This window comes from Melanaphis sacchari, unplaced genomic scaffold, assembly GCF_002803265.2.
Source record: "Melanaphis sacchari strain LSU unplaced genomic scaffold, SCAv2.0 Contig4_pilon_pilon, whole genome shotgun sequence".
In the NCBI taxonomy this organism is placed as follows: domain Eukaryota; kingdom Metazoa; phylum Arthropoda; class Insecta; order Hemiptera; family Aphididae; genus Melanaphis; species Melanaphis sacchari.
In genome coordinates, this window is record NW_020271335.1 from 4208588 (window position 1) to 4226340 (window position 17753).

Sequence of the window (17753 nt, forward strand, 5' to 3'; positions counted from 1 at the left end):
ACACGCCTGTTGGAAATAATATTTCTCATTGGAAATACATAATGTGGCACCTAGTAAGAAGTAACAAAAGTAAGAAATATAGAAATAAATTATATTTTTCTTATTCCGATACATAACATTACTCAGTATATGTATGTGCAAAGTAATAATTAAGAAGTTATGTTTTTATTATGGATAGTGGATGGGTAGAAGAAATGACTGTAACGAATAATAATAATTATTATTATTAACTAGTAATTTACTTCGATAAGTAGTTCAAAAATATGGAAGTATGTTTATCCCTTTATTCTGTTTTAATAGGGTGAGGTTTGATGGAACATTAGACCATAGCTAATGAAAAATTTCAAGTTCATCATATCACCCCCTTTCATCACCGTGTTAAATTCTTGTTTACATCACTAGTTGTAGTTGCCGCTGTTTATTTAAATTTCTCGCATTGATGGGTACTTACTTGAGTTGCCAAAATATATTCGAAATATTAAATGTCAATAGATGTGCTAAGCTCTACTAATAAATATTTTATGTAACTATATATATATATATATTTAATTAAAACGATGTGTGCGTATTATTTTTAAATACAATGTAATTCTATCAATTATGAAATACCATTTTATTTTATAAAAAAACTTAACCTAAAATCTATTGCCCAATAACTGTTTTATTTTGTTTTGTAAAAATGGAATTTTTTTTTAATAGATATACAATTTAGTCATATTAAAAAAATTAACCAACTTATCTTAAGTTTTAATATTAAATATCAAGTATTAAAATACCTGACTTAGATTTTGTTAATTTTAATTATATTTTATACGTCATTATAAATATTAAATTTTTAAATGACTAATTTTCCCTAAAAATGAAATAGCAAATTAATAATATATGTACAATGTACATACTAAATACTAATTCTTCCTACCTATAGTAGTTAAACTTATTTACTTGTTAATTGTTTAGTACCATGATATTATTTTGATAAAATTCATAATTTATTTTGTAATTAAATAAATTAGGTAAAATGCACACATGACAGCAATGCCACTAAAAAGCCTATACATTACGCCGCGTGATAATTATGACATTTAAGTTTAATTTTTAGTATCTATAAATCTATATCAAGCAAAAAAAAATTCACAGTTGGATGAAATTATCTAGAAAAATGTATGTAGATAATATATATTTATCTTTCGTCTTATTCAGATAAATATTTTTTTAGTTATTTAATGTTTACTTTAAGCCGTATTCACTCGATGACAGTATTATAACGAAATAACTGTTTGGCAGTAAACTTTAATCGTATGAACGATTGTTTACATTTTTGTCATACTCTTATGTAATTTTTGTAACAAAACATTCATGACAATTAATATTCCGGTCTAAACATGTCTGATATAAGCATTAATAGTGGGATGAATCGACTGTTACCTTTTTTGATGAATCAAAACAATTGATAGTCACATTGCATTGTATATTACAATTAGTGAATATAGTCAAGGATTAAAGAGAGGGGACTCAGTGCTCCTTCTTCTGATGGTGGTTAAAAGACGTTCCTTTGAATAAATTATTCGTATGGTATGCCGGAACATTCCAATTTATAACCAAACATTATAGTTAATATAATTCAGAATTCCGTTAAGATTAAATCATGGTTTTTATTTTATTTTTTATCAATAGTTACTTTATTTTTATTAAATGTAGACAAATTATGGACTATCAAATAAATGTGTAAAAATAATTGATTTTATTATAGCTATTGTAAATGAATAAAATATGATTAATAGGTATTCGATTAGCTGATTACATAATGATATTATGTAAATTTGAACTTTATAAATTCATATAGGTAAAGTGTAAATGTATAATTTTATAAGCCCACTCCACCATGCATAGAATTTTATTTTTTTCTTGTAAAATGTATAGCACTTAAAACAATGTATATTTTTGATACAAACATTTTTTGTCTGGCTTATTTCTTTAGTTTCCTTAAAAGATAACCACTACTTACAAGTTATAACTATATATTAACAGAAAAAATATGTTTTTTTTTAAATATTAAAGTTATTCTTAAAAAAATATTATTTGAGATTTAAATTTTTCATGAAATAAAGTACAAATTTTAACATTATTCAGGGTTATAAATGTGTCCTCGATACAATCTAATATTTAGGACAAAACAATAAACAAACAAAATTATATTTTTAAAAGGTACCTTTTTATCAGTACAGGGCGCTATTTACTAAGTAATATGATATACATTATTTATTATCAAAAAAGGCTATAGTTTTGGGTAAAAATTAGATTAAATCTAATATGTAATTTGAAAAGATTAAGATTTTAATTCCCAGTTTTTTTTATAATAAATATTTTTATAAAAATATTTGTTGATAAAAAATTATCCACCGAGTCAAAATTCTTGAAAAATTAATTTAAGATTTTCGTATGATATTTGTAAAAGAAAAAGTAACAATGCATAGCACGTTTTATTTTGTAGCCATCTGAAGTTAAAATTATTACGAAATCCTTAAAATTTTAAATGTAGAAAATTTAATACAATATTCCTCATGAGTATTTTAAACTTAAACCATAAAATACAATGAAAATATAAAAACGATTATTTAAAAAAAACTCAAAGTTAAAATTTAAAAAAATAATTTTTTATGCGATAAATAACAAATTTAATTATTTTGTTACAATCAATGTTATAATCATTATTTTGTCCACTTTTCAATAAAAAAAAGTTATCAACATTTATTTATTTCACGTGACTCAAGTTATAATTTTTCTGTTTTTTTTTACTACGAGGAAAGTTTAGGTAGGTACTAAAATTGCATTGACTCCGACACCAATAAAATCTATATTATAGTCAAACAGTTATAAATAAATACATTAATATATAATTGGACATTTTAATGAATTATTTATATGATAAAAGAAAAAAACAATAAAAGAGAAGCAGATATATAAAATAGATTTCTTTTTAACAAATTAAGAATTGATAATTATAAATTTATTCACATTAAAAAAATTTTAATTTATTCTATATCTGAAACCATTAATATATTAATTATACATAAATATGTTAAGTAAAATTATTTACAGTTGTTATCGAAAACAACTAAAATAATTATTTATTTCCCTACATCAAACGTCATTTTATGTTAATTATGTGTTATTTTTAGAATTTCAGTTTTAGTGATTACTCAAAACAATACGTAAACGCGTATGTAAGTCATAGAAATTTGATAATACTCCAGTACCTATATGATTAAGTTGTTTTAAGAACAAGAATAGTTACCGCCTTTATACGATAGTTCACACCTAGTAAAGATAAGAGACGACAATTCCATAGAATGGGAGTTGCATATGTGATATTGATGTTAGCTTTATTATTTTCTAGGCATTTAATTCCATTGAATAAATTAGATAAAGTGTGTCAGTTATTAGCATAACATTAGTTTGCTCATTTATAATATAAATATTCCTTACAACTATATAATTACATTTATAACTGTAACAGAAAATTAAGGCAAAGTGCCCAAGTTAAATATACGTTTGTACACAGTTATATTGACTTGAGTACAATTGTTCGAGATATATTATGTTAATTTCAATGAGATTTCTACGTCCTACTGATAAAAAATAAAATAAAATAATGTCTTATAATAATAATAATAATAGAAATCCAACAACTATTATTGGTATTATGGGTATAATCAGCATAAAAAGGGATCCTAAAAAAAAAATACAATTTGGCTATATGCCCATATAGACTCAATGTAAAAAAACTGTCCAGTAACAAAATTTAAGAAAAACAATTTCATAATGTTATTAAGTGTTAATACATTGTTAAAATAAGTAAATTTTATTTTACGTATGAATTTCGTGTTATATAACTTATTCCATTTGATAATTTAATTTTTAAAGAACATTAATTTCAAATCAAAAAAAATACTTATAAATAAATATAGTATAATTTATTTGACAAACACTATTATTATAATCAATTAAAAAGTTTGTTAATTTACGTGCTTTTCAATCAACTTCTTTATTTGAAAATAAAAAAGATATTTTGTTAGACATATAATGCTTTAAATATTATTATTGTTATTATTTTATTTTTTATCACTTTTATCATCTTTTTAAAATTTTAATCAATGCTATACATTGTTTAAACATAATAAATAAATAATTTTTTTTTTTGTAAGAGTAATAAATTATAATAAATTGTGATAACGAATGTTATTAATTTTTAGGTACCTTTATGTAATAATTCTAATTTCTAGTAAATAATTGCAACAATGCAGGTGTAATTTAAAATTATAAAACTGGTGAAGTCTGTATAATATACTATATAGTAAATTTTAAGTGTACTTAAATTTAAAAAAAAGTATTAAGGTTTTTATATTAGTGTATGATTGTCATGCCCGTTTTCATTTTAATTTGAACAAAAATCTTAATGCATTAACACAGCTGTGAGCATTCAAATAATATGCATTAAACTGTTAGTCTTACTTTAAGTGCAAATTGGTTAATGGTTATAGATTATCCGTACTACGAATATATTTTCTTTTAAAAAATAGAGGTATCTTTCATTAAAATGTACTTTAATGTAGGTACTATGTATTAATGTATTATTATAATTATTATATCAATAACTATTAAGTACTCGTTTAATATTTCAAAGTACATACTCCCAAAAACAAAAACCATACCTATACATTTATTCTTTATCAAACATTTATATTTTGATAAAAATACTTAAAATAATACATCGACAAGCTTATTTTATCATTTAATATTTTTTACAGTATTAAATAGTTATATTGTTATGCAGGTGGCCGACTACTAAGTAATGCATTTATGAAAGATCTTCTAATGTGTATAAGTGTTTCGTATATTTTCAAGAATATAGTTTTAATAAATCTAAATTAAAATATCAATTGATAGGTATTTAAATTATTCATAGCTTTAAAGAAAATTTATCATAATTGATAATTATTTATTTATTAATTTATTATGGAATGGGTTTATATTATAAAAATATATTATTTGAAATTGTTGGGATTCTACTATAATTATATAATTATCATAAGAGTAAAATAATAATACAGGCACACAGTTTAAAAATGAATGTCACTGATAAATATTAAAGTATTTTTCAAAAAACATCAATTTCTTTTATAAATTTAAGGAAACACAAGATAATACAAATATTTTTAATAAAATTAATTTAAATTTACATTGAATGTGTATAGGATTTTTACTCTTATATTAGGAATAAATTAAAATCAACTTATCAAAATAATGTATTTTTTATTTTATTGTCATATATTTGAAATATAAATCCAGTTATAAGGTATATACATAAAGAAATAAATTGATAAAATTATATTACTTGATATGTTATAAAGACCATACAAGATGATATTAGATGAAACACGTATGTCATAATTTATAATCATTACACTTTAATAAATATAGGTTTAAGGGTTCTCAAAAAATATCTATACAGTGTTTTTTTTAAAGGAAATTGGAGTATTCAATTTATGTAATTTGAATATTAAATATTTAAAGAACACAACAGTCAAATAAAAAAAAAAACCTGCTAACTAGTGAATCAATGTAACAGGTGTGTTGTATGTTTAGAAATAAAAACTAGAGAAGTTATTACATGGTAGGTTTTAAATATACTTCGAAGCATAGAGCCTTGCGATCTTTTATTAAGTGTTAAATTGTGGGAAATGAATAAACCTGATAAATTAACACTCATAAAGAAGAAACTAGTAAAAATTAGGTAAAAAAAAAACAATAGTAATCAATTTATAAAAACTAAAAAATACCTACTTTTTTTCAATACGTATGTAAATATTGTAAATATATAATTACTTTAATTATTAATTTGATAAGTAATAACTTGTAGTCGTAATAAAGTAATTGGCCATTGCAAGAAGATTATTGTTAAAAAATAAACATGAAATTAATAACAAAGAAATTCGTAATCGTAATAAGGACTACCAGGGGGGCGTTCAAATTAAATGTGATTATAATATTACCATTTGCTATAGGTATGCCTATACGTGCTACCTAATTTTCTAAAATATATTTTTTAAATATTAAACTTGTCGGCTATTGATCATCGAAAATTTATGCTATTTGGTTTCGCTGTAGGTACAGAATAAAAAATATAAATAATATAATAGTAATAATATCCATGTATATTCTTATGCACCTATAACTACCATAAAACTTTGATCATAAAAATGTACTTTGCATTCCACATTTAACGTATAATAACTAATAATACATACTTAGTAAATACTAAATAGATATAACAATATTGTTATAACGTTGTTGCCATGTGAGCAATTTTCAAAAGCAACTTTTGTTGAATAACGAGGATAACGACACCTCCATAAAATTTATTGATGTTATGCCGATACGTTAGGTATAACCCTCATAATATGCTATTTAATATACTGTGTAGATGATATACTCGTAGTATCGCATCGATGCATTATTTTAATATGTTGTGAATAAAAATACTTATAAGCCCGCGTCGTATAATGTACATGGTGTTACATGGAATAACGCTACAATCGATTATGAATGTTATGATGTGACCACAATACAATTATTAAATTCATACATTTAACACTAATACATCAATAATACCTATATCGGTTTATCCGGAAAACATTCTAGACGCCGTGTGTTTGATAATTTAATTGCTTATTACATTATATAATTTTGATAAGTGCTTCAACGAAACAGTATATAATAATATATTATTAAACCGGAAACATATCTCAACAAACGGAAATCTTCAATGATACCGCAAAAATTATCACTAATAACGGTCCGAAGCAGTTCATACTACGAAGAACGACTATCACTGTGAGTTAAAAACACTTGAGAACTTACATATATCTATATGAAATATTCGTGTCTGACTGTTATCTCAAATCTTTACATAAAAAACATATATTATTACAAACATCGTTATTATAGATACCACTTAACGTTAAAATCAGTATTTAATAACAATATACTTAATATTATATAGGTCAGTGGTGGATTTTTAGAGTGGAGGAGCAAAGACACAATTATTGCTTTATACTCGTTCACAATCGCCAAACACCCAAACATCATTGCCCTTCACTAAATCATCTTTTATAATATTGATTTAGTAGTTAGTAAGTTAACTTTTGTATTCTACTGACACTAGCTTATTTATAATAAAATATTAAACGTTAATTAAAGAATTATAAGAATAATAGAAGAATAAATGCCTTTACAATTTATTTTTAAGCAATTTAAGCAATAAAACGTAGAAACACTTGTAATATTTCTTTTTTTACAATTAAATAAATATTTAAGTGTTTGATATATTATATATAGATATGTTTATATTTTCATGAATACTCTAATAAAATCTTAGAACAATTTATAGATATTTGACATTTTTTAAATAGTCATAATATTTTTTTATAAGTGTTTAAAATTTTGTTTTAATTCAAAATGAATAAGTTTTTTAATATTCATAAATAGGTACTTAAGATTCAAAAATTTGAATTTTAATTAGTTAAAAATAAGTTTGAAAGAGCCTAATCACACAAATATTTTTTATGCGTATCTGAAGTATAAAACTGAATGTAATTAAATATTTACATGTAAAACAATGATTTCTTATCATCGGACGATTTTCTTATAATTTGAAAAAGAATTACTATAGGTTTTTTAAATTTTTACCAAATATTATTAGCATTTTCTTTACATGTTGTAACATTAATATACGATTTTTAAAGTTTTTCCTATAAATAGATAAATATTGATATAAAATGTTTACTTAGTTAAAAAGCTTAAAAATATTTAGTATAGAAATTTCCTTATAAGTAGTTCATACTATAACCAAAAAACCTAAACATAATATTAACATATTTAAAAAAAAAATTTAAGTTACATTTGAATAAAAATTTATATTTAAACGAAAAACAACGATTTTAGTTATTACTTATTTGTTGAAATTTAAAAATATTCGTTGATACTTGAGAATTTTTATGTATATTATTATGTTTTATAAATACTCATAAAAATATTTTAGGCAATAATTATTAATTTAACCAACCGTATAACGAATTTATTAAAATAAACTCAATACCAATGAGTCTAGAGTAATGTGAACAAGATCCATGGTACCTATACAAATACCTTATGTCAATTTTTATGTAATGCAAATTGAATTGTTTTGTACGAAAACTCACGAAAAACTTTGTATATAATTTCCACTTCTTACCGTTAAAATAAAAATTTTATACATTTTTAACTATGAAAAATAGTTTTCAAATATTCGTGATTTTGACGAAAATAAATAAAAAAAACACTCAAAAACACTTAAACACTTTTTTTTATTTTGATCCCAAAATTTTAGTATTTTTTAATCGTTAAAAATACAATATAACCTAGTATAAAATTTTAAAATTTTTTATCAAAATATATGTTTTTTAAATTATGAGTGGAAGGAAAAATGTATTCATTTTATTTTACAATTTTTCATTTTTCGTGTTTCAAGAAATTTTTTTACATAGAACATTTTTTTGAGATTGTGTCATTGAGTCATTGCATGCTAATTATACCTAGCTTTATGCTTTATTAAATATTTGTGCAGGTGTTTGATCTTCTCCAACCTTTCCATATTAAAAATTGAGCACTAAGCCCGCTACTGAAATAATCAATAACTAAAACATATTATATATTTCTTGCAATATATTCATTACTAAAGTAGAAGTAAATAAATTAAAAATAATTAATATTTATTTAGATGAACGGTATTTTTTGTATTTTAAAAATATCTACCCAATAAATATATATTGTTTGAATACAAGTGCCGACCTTTCCCAGTTCACGCGAATACTAAATAAATCATTAAATTGTATATATTCTAATGATAAACCGTAATTTTTTTTAACGATCATGTATACCATTATAGTTTACAACACTTGTTTTGTATTGCATCCTAACTCTTTAATACGATGTATGGTTATATAAAACACAGATATATAAAATATATATCTATGATATAAAATTATTAAATATATACAATAAAATACTATATGACAAATTATATTACTACATTAATAATTAATATACAACAAATAACAAAATACATTAAATTAAAATAATTAATCAATTAATACACAGATAATATACATAAATAATAATTTATAACCATAGATAGTAAATGAAATGTAGGTAATATTAAAATAATAATCAATCCATATGTATAAAATTTTTTATTTAAATAACCTCTATTTAAAATTTCTGCACATAGATTCTAAAATACCACACGTTATTATACATACCATGTACAAGTTTTTAGAAAAATAAAATCTTAAAAATATCTATCGATGATTTACGAAAATGCCTATTAAAAAGTTAGAATTTTTAATTGAAAAATGTATAACAAGTTTTATTAAACCTTGTAAATATCAATAATTCAAAGAAATAGTATATTGTGTGACAAGGGCGGAAAGTGAGTTTTTTTTTATACTACTCTATTTCATTATTTTTCGTGTGTCCAGTTGGCTCCTAATCCATAAAAGTATCACTCTAAATTAATTATAAGTTTATTTCTGAAATGTGTAAATTGACCGTTTAGAAGTTAGGCACTGAAAGAACTAAGTTTTAGGCGGTAGCCTTTCTCTACTTTTCCAAATCAATCCAAACTAATTGTTAATTATTTACAGAATTTGTAAGTTTATTGTATCTCTTTACGGATCTGTTAAATTTTGAATGGCAATCCCTGCTTTAAATAAATAATTTATAATTATAAATTGAATTCCGACGTTAGTTGCAATTTCGAATACGCTATTATTTTTAGTTTTATATAGTAACACTTACCTTTAAACCTAATATAATAATATTTAACGATAATTTAGCAATTATAATTAATTAACTAGTATATAAAAATAACTGTGCGTTTATTAGTATCAAGTAATTTCGGAAACTATTGAACCAATAGGTATTACATTTTGCAAATATATTTTTTGAGAGTCAGGAAATGTTTATAGCTTCGTTTTTTAAACCATTTAGGTTATATTAAGGGGATATTTATAGAATTTGATTATGGTATATAATAATTAAAAACAATTTGGTTTATTTATGTATTGGACATTGTTTACTGAAACAATATACATTTTTATTTAATCCGTATCTGTTACATACATGAATGTATGCTTGTATAGTTATTACTTATTATACTCAAAAAAATAACAACACATTTTGACGAAAATTTCAAATTGTTTTTAGAGATATCAGAAAAGTTTAGAAAGAAGTTTTAACTATGCTCGTAAATATACCAAGTGCTTTGTATTACTTATCTTAATTAGATTAGATATCTATATGGCTATATATAATATAAATATTAAATGTTGTAAATATATTTATTTTAATTTAATAATTATTCAGCCGTAAAGAAAAATAATAAAAAAATATAGTAATAACAATATGGAATATTAATGATTCTAAAAAAATATTTGAAATTAATTTTTTTTCTTGGAAGTTGAAACATATAGCTTTCAGTGAAAATCCCCAATTTAAACATTGGTGGCCTTAAATAATCTTTTGACCACCATGTTAAGAATCGCTGTAAAAGCTAGTATAATCTTATACATTATACATTGATTTAAATTCGTCTGAGTTGTAGAAGTGTAAAACTAAGCATTGCCCTTTCTTTATTTACAAATTATATCTGTACTAATTTACATACGCTATTGAAATAAAATAAATTATTTTAGTACACTATTTAAATGTGTAAGACAGCAAATAAGAATTAAAAATAACTTTATATTATAAAACATTTGATATTATTATATTTTTAATGTACCATATATATGACTTGTAAAAGTTGACAACAAAAAATAAGTACAGAGTAATATTTGGCAGAAATTTAATTATTCAAAAATTAATAATTATTGCTAAAATTTAAGTAAAAAAATACATTTTAAGTATTCAAATAAGTATAACAAATAAATAAACTACACCCATTATAATTATTTATAATAAATCATCTGTATAAGTTTTTTAATTTAATATCTCTAAAAATATGTATTAGACTTTTTTTATTTTGTAAATTAACAGAGTGTAAGTGATCTGCGTCCTTCATTTAGAATATATAATATTTAAAGGCGTATACTTGTAAAAGTGTTTTATAATTTAATAATTACATTTAGTGGTATGGGTGTAAATCGTTAATATACATAAATCATAGAAAATTAGACCTAAATCTTAAACATAGTTTAAAAATTAAGTCTTAAAGCTTATACACTTGCATTTATTAGTATATACATCACGTATATATGTATACGCACGACAAATTAATATTGTGAAGGTGAATGTCAGGATATACCTCTATACCATTCTAATCCACTAGTTAAGTTAAGCTATTTTAAATTAATTTAAGAGGACGGCATATACTCGTATTGTCTCCGCTTTGCAAACAAATAAGAAGCATAACAGATCTTGAGTTTAGAATACCTAATCAACTTAACTTGGTTATTTTTATTGTAAAAGTGAGTTGATTTATTGTAAAATTCAAATGTGATATTATAACTGTATATATACTCCACACCAACGTAGGCTTTTGAGTATTTTCATTTTGAAGGAAGTTATGATAATTTTAAATTTAAATATTAGTAAATATACACCAAATTTACAATTTGAATTATTATGAACATCCATCTAAATCAAAATATCAATAAAATCCTTCGTGGTGCCCTAGATATATAGGTAACTAGTTTATCTTTAAGTTTGATAATAGATTCACTTTAATAATAAAAATTACAAAATTAAACGGATTATTCTGAACTTAAAATGTACCTACGTTTATAAATCTGAAACAACACTTATGGAAATTACGTCTTCTTAAGTATGTTTGTTTAACTAATAATCATATAGGATTTTAAACAAATCTTAAAAATAATATTACTTTAATTTACCTTTATAATAATATAGCAAATACAGTAAATGTAACTGTTAATTATATTTATGATGTACGAATTTATTAAACAGTATGTCTCAATGATAATAAAACATGTAAATAGTTTGACGGACAACGTAATTTGAATTTCTAAACATCACTAAACGTCTACGTAATTGAACTTCCTCCTTTCATATTGTATAGTGAATATTTCACTTAGGTAACGTTAAACTTAAAAATTAAATATAATACTACGTTAAGCTAATCTGTTTAATACGCATAAATTAGACATAAATCTTGAAAATCTGGCAGTGATATAGATTGTTTGCGAATTTTCGATTGTCCTTGTTATACTATCGTTTTGATGTTTGCAAATAAAAATACACTTAACTAGCAGTATGCAAATATATTAGTGCCAATTTAGATAACCTATATAGACTTATTAACCTTAGATTAATTGAAGCATGAATTCTTTTGTTTAATTGTTTTCCGGCGATTCTTTTTTTAAGAATATTAAACATTTTTCATAAGAAATCATTCAAATCGTACGTTGTTATAGATAGGCATGCGTCGTATAAACGAATTAAAAATATTAATGTGCGTAAATAGTTATGTAGTAAGTATATGAACGTGTGTTACTGTCATGATAAGTAGGTATAGAAATAGTGTAAATGTATAATACTACCTATTAATATTATTATTATATGACAGTATTAACATATTAAAGTACTAAATTAGCTTATACTTTACATTTTTTAAACATAGATTGAATCAGTAGGTTTACTTTTATTTAATTTAATAAGAATCATAACTTATATTATTACACAGTTAAACTGAAGATAACTATTTAAAGTCCATAAATTCTTCCCGATTATTAATTTAATAGTTATACTTATGTAATGAATAATGATGTTTAAATAAAACTAACTATACACGTAATTAAATAAACAGAAACCTCACGAATATATTTAAACAAATTATGTGTGTTACATTTTTGCCAAAATATCACATAACTTATTTTTATAGAATAATATACATCTCGTTTTCTTTTAATTCCGTGTTTTGAAGCACAGTGGATAATAAACAGTGTTTGAAAATTAGTTCAGTTGAAAACTAAATAAGTTCACGTCCCATTCAATGCGTAAAAATTAAATCTTTCAGGTTTTGTAAGGTCTCGTTATTTTTTAATAACATGAACTTGTACACGATATTTTATGCAAAAAAAAAAAAAAAATGACAAACGCGAACAAATTAACTAACTATTCAGTAATTAAATTGATTTTGAGCTTAGCAAAAACTTTCCACTACCCAGTACACTTCAGAGTAAATTGAAGTTTAAATGAAATGAGATACACATTATATTATTATATGAATGTGTAATCTAATAGCTTAATAAATTTTTAAAAAAAATATTACACATTAATTACATAATTATATTAACCCTTTAATAGAACGTTGATAAGATATAATTTTTTTTTAAATTTTTTTTCAATACATGTAATAATTAAGTAACATGTATTAAAATTACTAAATACTTTTACCTAAATGCATATAATCATTAGGGTATTGAATTTCTTAAAATCAGAGCCAAATATTATGTAAAATATAAAATAAGTAGGTAGTAATCTAATTGTTATTTATTTATACCTATTTAAGAAACTGGCTCACACTCAATATTCAATGGTTTTAGATTTAAAAAAATATATTGTATTTATTTATATTCAATAATAAATTATTTTAGATAAAAAAAATAATAAAGAAAAGGTAAGTAAATACAGTGTAAAATACTGGTTAAATCAGTGGTGCCGATATTTAAAATTAAATGTATGGCCAATAACTACCCACCTCACCACCACTCCCTACCACTACACCCACTAATTAAATTTAAACCTGTTAAAAAATAATTATTAGTTGACTTATTATACCGAAGACACAAACGCGCAGTTCGTTTTCAACGGTAGGTAGTGTTGTATTATAGCTTACAAGAATCCATAGCCATTTATGGAATTTATGTTGCATTAACCATAATATATGGGCGGTAATAATGTAATATACCTATGGCAATGGCAGTAGAGTGGGTGATTGCCAGTTGGTGGATCGTGAATGTCTATATTGGTTGATGGTTTTTATTTTTCCAAAATATTGGTTTCTGTATTTTTATATACACAAAATATACATATTTATTTACTTAAATGTATAATTAAAAATCAATAAGGCAGTATTAACACACATATTACAGATAATATAATATTTTACTTATTAATTATAAATATACTTAAAATTAGAGTAAGAGTGATAACTAAAAATAAAATGTATTAATAAACTATTCAATAAACAGAAATACTCGTAATACATGGGCATGAGACAAGTAGACAACAAACTCAACAAAAATAACAATACATCACTCAGACTTGAATACCTTCCTAATGGCTTACTGCTGAAAAACTAACATACAAATTTCTGCACTGTTAGTTGTTATTGTTATTATTGATGACTGTTTTTGTAATATTATGAACTATTTTGTGTTCAACATTGATATTTAATACCAAAAACTCAAAGAGCAATACAGTTTCATAATTGTTATTCCTATTTCTATTCATTTTCATGATTATTCTCTTATGGACTCACTCCCCAGCAAAATTTTTATGTACATGGCAGTTTTCGCACATAGACATGGACTTCAGCACCACTGGATTAAATTAAAAATAAATAGAATAATAGTTTGTAATACAAATAGACATAATGCGATACAAGAGTTATAGCTGCTTAGGGTAAGAACCTAATGTAAAATCAGTTACCCTCATATTTAGTTACCTTCTACAGATGAAAAAAGTTTATGATTAAAAATTTAAATTGTAAAGTCGAATTTATCCTATTCATTTAGATATAAATCCATAAGAATATTATGAATTACCTAAAAATGTGTAATAAATTCTACAATTCTTGACATGCAAAATAAATATAGTTATAAATTATAATTGTATACAATGTACATACTACATATAGTTAAGTAAATTCAAGTAAGTAGTTAGGTACTTATTAGAAAATTAAAAATAAATATTGATAAATTTATCATTTTTTATTGATTTTAAACAGAACAAGTATTGTTCCTAGTAATAATAACATAATAGTTAACTCACATTGAATTTTTTGTACAATGTATTTTTAAATGTTATTATTTTTTTTTTTTTTTTTGTATAATAAAATGAATTTTAATTTTTCGATATCATACCGTGTAGATAAAATATGAAGATAAATATTAAATTCAAATATCAAAATCAAATAATAAATTTAAAAAAAGAATTTTGTTTAAACGACCTAAAAATATTCAAGTTCTTTAAGATCATAAAATATATTACTTACATTTTGTTTGTAATAAGTGAGTGACGTACACGTGTCATTCGCAAGATATAAACGTGAAAGCAATGAATGCGCAATCACAATAGCATGTTTTTTTTCAATATTGATAAATGATGGTAGATATACTGGAAAATACATTCTTAGGGATAAAATTGGCTGTAACCACAACTTAATGATACCAAGTTACCAAACAAATTATAAGGTTTAACATTAACTATTCCAAGATATATTATACAGTATATTTTACCATACTTAACCGAATTTTGTACCCATTAATGACTATTATTGTTTGATAGGTAGTAATATTTTTTTAAATTTGATATTGTGTGAACAGAGTCACATCTGTTGTATTTAAGTTTTGATTTGTGTCACATTGAGACTGTAAGTGATTATTATAATATACTAGGAAAAATAATGTAAAACATAGTGTAAATAGTAAATTTATTTACGTAGAAGAATTACTTTTAAAGTTTTAAACCAGCTTATAAACGAAATACTTTTGAGTTCTGACTCAATATTATCTTCATTTTTTGTCCAAAATATTATATTTATAGAAAATAAATTAGAAATTTTTTGCACTACTTTCAATTTTTTGATAAAAATTTAGATGTTTGATTTAACATGTATTAAAATACTTTATTAACATGGTATATTATATTTTATATTTAATCTAAATAAATAGCTTAATCATAGTATCTGTATAAAATAATAATTCAGCATAATATTTTTTTTCAGATTTTTATTTTATTTAATTAATAAATTTAATTTTGAAGATCTGAAAATGTAATACAAATTTAATATTGTAGATACTACTAAAAATTAATTATTTATAAATCGTTATTAATAAACATTTTATTGAACACTATAGTCTAAAGATTTTTAAAAGATGTACAAATCCTACTAAATTAAATTAAGTTAAATTCAAAATTGCTTTTCGATTATAAAAATACGTCATTACTTTTAAAATTCAAGTATCTGATATTAATTATATTAATTTGTTATCTATACATACAGATATTATTATGTATTCATATTGTTTAATTGACGATTGAAGTAAATGAAGTGTTGCTTTCATTCTGCAGTACTCAATAAAAAATGTAGTTATACCTAGTATAAAATAAGTAGCTAGGTACTTAATAATTTAATACGTACCTTACGTAAATATGTAAGACATGCTTTATTATTTCATTTAACAAATATAAATTCAATGTTAAGTACTGATATGATGATCTTTTTAATATACTCTAGTCACATGGTTAATTTTTATCTTAAATAAATATTCAAAATGAAATTTATTGCACACATACATGTAATTTTTTTAGTAATAATTAATAATTATAATATTATACATTTTGAAACAGAACATTTTATTTTTTCGTACAGAATAAGCCCAAAAGTATTTTTACTAGTTATAAGTTACGAGGGGTTCTATATTGTCCATGAAATTAAATCAAGAAATGTTGTTAAAAACTATTTCCACTTATATTCTATAAATATTAATATGCATAAAATTTAATGATTGTAGAAAGATGTAATAAATACGCAATTATTATTTACTAGTGATAAAATATAATTTATTTCGTCTGGTACGTATTAATACAATTTAAAAATGAATATTTTGTACAATTATTAAATAGAAATTCTATTATTTGTTGAATCCATACGTAATGGTTTAGCACGTTACGAATAATACGATAAAAAAACAAAAACAATACAAATAAATTGTTAGTGCCATAAATTTCGTTCTGTCAATTTTTTGTGTAAAATAAATCGTTTGATTTGTCATTATACAAATATTAATCGATATAGATTCATACGAAGTGGATAAATATTGGTATCATTTTTTACTCACAAAAGTACTAGTTTACATCTACAACTGTTTATACAATGGCAATAACCACATTTTAAAACTTAGTGAAAAAAAAAGTCAGTTATAATATGTAATGTCTAAGTAGGATTTGTCAGTTAAACCATAAATTCATTTGAACACAATAATAGAACGGTTGGACATGGCCATGAAAATTGGGCAAGGATATGCGAAAAAACATCTACTTGAATAGAGCTAATTTGTCTACATATTGCTGTGTATACCTACCTACTTCATTTTAAGTAATATGTTTATTGTAAGACTAGTAAAAGGATAAAGGGGGAAAATAGATTACAATACGAAGACGTGTCAACAATTTCTTTTTACAATTTGTGCGTATACCGCGTGTATATTATCTGTTCGTATTTGCACAAATTATCACACATGAGGGGTTACCGTACATTATCTGTCTAATGAATTATTAGGTAACATTAGCATTGGGTCTTGTGTTCCGATAAAGGCACAATGTACACTGGTCATTAGTGCAGTCGATTCGTGCAAGGCCTGTAGGAAACCTGTGAAGGAGGCTCTAGGTCCAACTCAAAAATTTCA